Source organism: Stylophora pistillata, chromosome 6 (genome assembly GCF_964205215.1).
Source record: "Stylophora pistillata chromosome 6, jaStyPist1.2, whole genome shotgun sequence".
Taxonomy (NCBI): domain Eukaryota; kingdom Metazoa; phylum Cnidaria; class Anthozoa; order Scleractinia; family Pocilloporidae; genus Stylophora; species Stylophora pistillata.
The window spans coordinates 17,264,313-17,269,586 of record NC_142524.1 but is presented as its reverse complement, the minus strand read 5'-3'; the positions used below and the strand labels follow the sequence as shown (position 1 = coordinate 17,269,586).

General features: G+C 38.3%; 1 protein-coding gene across 1 annotated transcript in view; it reads left to right on the top strand.

Moving 5' to 3' along the window:
* The first annotated feature begins 4,532 nt into the window (after positions 1-4,532).
* Positions 4,533-5,274, top strand: part of LOC111324071 (putative FERM domain-containing protein FRMD8P1) — a 29,449-nt gene continuing 28,707 nt past the window's right edge. The window contains exon 1 of the mRNA XM_022927562.2: positions 4,533-4,682. The gene's annotated coding sequence lies outside the window, so the exon portion shown is untranslated. The remainder of the gene's footprint in view (positions 4,683-5,274) is intronic.

The following is a 5,274-nucleotide window of genomic DNA, read 5'->3' as shown; positions in this document are numbered from 1 at the left end:
TCTTACCACTGGTCTTGGACAGGGGCTGAGTCAATCTAAGGTAGCTCATTTTGAAAGAAATTTGTCACCTTTGGTAAAAGTACTTGCAACTCGGAAGCGGCAAAGAAGTATCTGGGACCGTGGAATCGTAACTAAAAACAATTCTGGCGAAACATCATCCAAGATATAGTTATTTATCTCTTTTCCTGGCAAAGACTGCATTTGTGTTGGTACTGTTACGAAATTTAGACCGCAACGGCTTCTCTCAGATTCTCTTGCACTCTTGGCCAAGGTGCGTGGCACAGATGGTGATATTTCTGTACAATACTTCACCGTTTTGAAAGAACTCTGACTTTCTCTGATCACCGTTTTGAAGGAAATTAAATTTTTCGAACGTCTTTCGAAAGATGTGGCAAAAATTTTTCTTGTCTCAACGACCGGCCTTAATGTCCTCAGCAGCGGCGAGCAATGCGCGATTTCCTTTTGCATAAATGTTCTTCCAGCAAGAGACGTCTCCAACTGATTTACAAATTAAAGCCTGCAACAACTGATATTTACCGTAGTGGAAGATTTACTGATCTTTTTAGGCGTCATTCGGTTCGAAGCGTTTCACGTGTAGTTTGTTTTAATTGCCGATAAGCCACGCTCGCCAGTGGACAAAGTAGAGGGAATTTCCCACTTATCTGCCCCTCCCTCAAACCGCTAATTTGTATTCTGCTAAAATCTGGAAGACGCGTGACCAGCCTAAACCAGGGTCTAGGTCTCTCCTCTCTCGCTCCAGGGGGCAGGAAGATGAGAGACCCTGGGAGCGAGGTTGTCGAACATCAGGTATATATATATGGAGTAATTAGGAGTAATTGCTAATCTATTAGTCCCCAGGACTAATGGCTGAAACTCGCCAGCAAGAAATTAAGGTGGCTGAACACAGTTTTCGGGCGCGCTTTTGCTGATGCAATTCAGCGCGCGCACAAGGATCGGATCATCGCAAAAACAAACATTTTGTCAATAGAGCAGTCATTTTTATTTACTTAACACGTATCCGCACTATCTGTGCTATTTTTCTCTATAGTTGGCGCAGTGTATTGAGGGCTTTAATCTTTTATTACAAAGACATGTTAAAAAAGTGAACGGTGCAAAGAACCTAGCAATTCTCAGCTTTTTCGTCGTTACCGAAAGAACCCGGCCCGGTTAAATGCAGCGCATGCGTAGTAAGTAAAAAAAATGCGTTTGAATAGAAAATTGCTTTCTCGGAAATATGCCTAATTTCTTGAGAACCACTCATTAGAATTTCACGAAATAAGTAACTGGAGTATTGAAAAAATATATATTTAACAAAGGAAATTCTAGATAATCGAGTGAACCTTCAACAAGGAATAATTAAAGATCTCAGTTACATTGTTAGCAAAATGGTGTTAACTTGTGAGTATCGTTATAACCTCGCATGCAAATTATAAAGAAAATCTAATGACTAGATTTTCTACAAATAAACAAAACCGATTTTAAAGGCCTGTTTATATTTATTCATGTCGCCATGGCAACAGCACTACGTCAGCTTAACTATCGAAAAAACAAAGTTTGTGTTGTTAACTTGCTTGCTTTAGCGACCGAGAGATCAAGGGTTTTAGAGAAAATGGTGAAAGAAACACAGGTATCAAAAACTGTGTTCAGCCACCTTAAAAACTCGCTAGCGGGAAATTGAACTCTCGATAGCAGGAAATTGAAAACTCGCTAGCGAGAACTGAAGCTCCCCAAAAAAAACTCAACCATCGCCTTATTAGACTCCCATACGTCTTTCAAGCTCGTCATTTAAGTTTTGCAACTCGCCAATGCTAAAAGCAGTTGGACCAAGATTTAAAACTCGAATGGCTTTTGGCAGTAACGGCTTGCCATAAATGAACTTTTCCAATCCCTTAGTTGTCCTTGAGGCCAAAATAAAGTGTCTGTTCTACGCAAGACCACTTTTCACGCTATTACGCAATCGCAAATTCAGGGAAGGAAACTGATCCTAAATGCCACATCAGAAGTAGCTTTCGAAAGCGTCAACATCTGTTTGCACCCCTGGACAACTTAAGACAACTCAAAACCGAAAATGCTTCTGCTCTTGGTTTTTATGATACAATTAATCTTTTTCTAAGGGAAACTTTTGGGATTTTTGAGTTATTAAGACTGCGCTTCTTAAAGTGTTAAACAGGAAATGATGTGAAAATACGGAAAAAGGAGAGGACTGCCTGCCAAGATATCCGTACAAATTAGGATCACTTCCTGCTCAGTCCCATAGAAAAATTGAAATGATGAACAAGATTTATCTTTCACAAACCTAGCCATACATAATCCACATAGTATTCACCGCGCGAGTTTCCAAAACGGGATTAGCTGGCGCTTGTCGCACGTGATTCGGTCGCGATAATCATGTAACTCAGGACAACCTAAAAGTGTTAGGTTATCTCTCTTTCACGAATGCAAATTCGTGAGGAAAACGTAACTTCCATGATCACTAGAGGTCAAAGATCGGTTATCACATGGTAGATTGTATGCATGACATGTTTTTCAGCGGCATGACAACCTGTGGAGTACCCTTGTAATTCCTAAGTATGCGTGAAAGATCAGAAAAAATAATAGTTCGCTCCACGAACAGCCCCACCCTCCAGAAGAACAAATATTTCGTGTGCATGGTGCGATCAAATTCAATATTTGGGCACGTTTTCTTGATGACTTCTGGCGAAGGAGGGAACTAACCAGAAATGTCTAACTCACGAATTCGAAGAAATGAACATCACGATTGTTATTTTAGAGAGAAACAAATTCCTTTCTGGTAAGACTGCTCAAAATATCAAAGTCTCGTTATCGAATAGCACCATGAGAAATCCGGCCATTTCATTAGCATGAGAAATCTTCTAGACTGGCACATTTAAAATAGATAAGTAGGTTAGGTCACGAACTTGTGATAATTGCGTCGTACTGATGTGCATCGGTTCTCACGGTTTGACGTCACACGGACAGACGTTAGTGAAACGAAAGAATTTGTAGATCGGAGTATCGAAATTTGCCTTTTTTATGTTTTTTGTGTTTCTTATTCCTTCCATTTGACCCTATTTTGGTCAAAAGAATATCACGAATAATAACACTTAGCAATTTCAACATAAAAAATTCATATAGCTTGAGACTGTAATACAACATTTTCGATTTTTAGAGGTTCTTTGATTAATCTGGTGCGATTACACTGACAAGCTGAGGAACTGGAAAATTTCCTATTTGTTGAACATAATCATCAACAACCCGTTTTTTTCTGTGTTTTTTTTTTTCCGTCTTTTTTTGTTTTGTTTTGTTTTTTGTTTTATTTAATGTTTACATTACTAGTTTCATTGGGGAAAATTACAGGTACCCTTAAGTTTTCCCGACGTGTTTATGTGTACTCGAATTAAATAACAGTTGCATAACTTTGATTCAAGAATGCAGACATTGAACTTCCATCGTATTTGACCCGTTAAACATGACCACTGACCGTTGGGAGTTAACTTTCCCGTTCCGTGATACGAAAGTGCGAAAATATCGTAAATTGCTGTGATAATATTAGTCGCGTGAACAAACAGTTCCTCTGGGGTAGGCACGGGAGAGACATAAGCCGAGCGGCATCATGGGTTTGAAGAAAGGAAGCTGCTCGAAACTTACTGAAGGGTGTTGATCGTCTTCTATGGATTTTTAATTTTCTTATTATAGGTTGTATACAGAGATTGTATATCTCCCTTTTCCGCCGAATGAATTGTTGAGCTGATACAGTGAATGAGTGGTAAAAGCCATTTTCGTCAGAGTGGGGGAAAGTATTGACCTTGTGGTCAACTCCCTTGATATCCGTTTGGCTGTGGTGGTAGAGGAACAGGAAAACACAAGCTGTGAGCCATTCAGCTGATTAATTTGTCTGATTTTTATACGTACACGTTTCGAAGAATTCTCCCCATTTCTTCTCTGAATTTGGCGAGACTACGCGTCTTGAAGGTACGTTTTTGTGCCGAACGTGTGATTGTGTTAGTGAAGTGATTTAGTATATTTAGGAAGAGGCAAGATTATTTTGCGTCTTTGTACATTTCTCCAAAACTCAACTCGTGAAGTCAAGCGCGCTTCCTGATAACATATATATCATTTCTGGAACTAGCCGCTAAAGGTTAGGAATCTGAAGGGTTTGTTCAGAAAATGGATGCCTGCTTTATGGACTGGAATGAATTGAAATAATCATCTTTTGAACACAGCTTAATCTTAGAGTTGTCTATTAAGCTTTTTTTTTTTATGCACAGTGTTTCGATTGCGTTTACTATATGTAAATGTCTTGCATTAATATATTTCGAAATACACAGATATAGTCAAAATATCTTTGTTCTTTTGAGCTTTGATTAATTCAGGAACACCAAACTTTGGACGTCATTTTGTTTTTCGAAACGGTGAACTTTATTCGAAGCTTCCATTTGCGGAAGCCCAATATTTTTTAACTGCATTCAGTGTGAACAAAAACTCTCGTTTGGTAGATATTGAACTCAGTAAATGTCAAGTTACCAAACCTTTCGAGATATTTGGATGTGTGCACAATATTTTCACGTATTCGTACGTGTTATTTCGTGAGTAGTTATTCAGCCGTTGTATATTATTGCGAAAGAGATGAATGGTAAGCTTGTGACAATTTTAGTGCATCACAATCTCAACGTAACTCGCAAGTAAGTTGTGGACAACTGGTGTGTTTTGGGGAACAATTTACATGCTTGAAGTGGTTAGGTCGAGAGCAAATCGCTTCTGTTTCAGAGGCCAACATTTAAAAATGATGAGAACAATTCGATTCTATGTCAGATGACTGTTTTGGCAGCTGTTTGGATGACCTAGAAAATTACCTACACCTTTATTCCGTTTCTGCTATAGGATTCAATCAAGCAAATTTAAATTTTCACAGGGCAGATGAGATTGCAGTTTCAGTGTGTAAAGCAGTAAATTATCTTTAAACTCCTTGTCAAGAATGTTTTTACAATCTTTTGTCTGACTTGTGACCTTTAAGATTACCTTTGCTGAATAATTGGCCTGCATGAACCATTAGGTGCCACCACTTGTGGTAAATGATGTCCAACTTTTTTTTCAATTTTTAACTGTTTGATTTTTGTCTGTGAAATGAAAGGGAATTTTTAATGGGGTGATTTATTCAATTAATCTTTTAATTAAAGTATTTTTGGAAAAAAAGTAAATTAACTTTGTTTTTGGAGTTTTCTGTAATTCACTTTAAATCCAGACCATGTGTGAGGGAGCTTTTTCAGGAAAGGA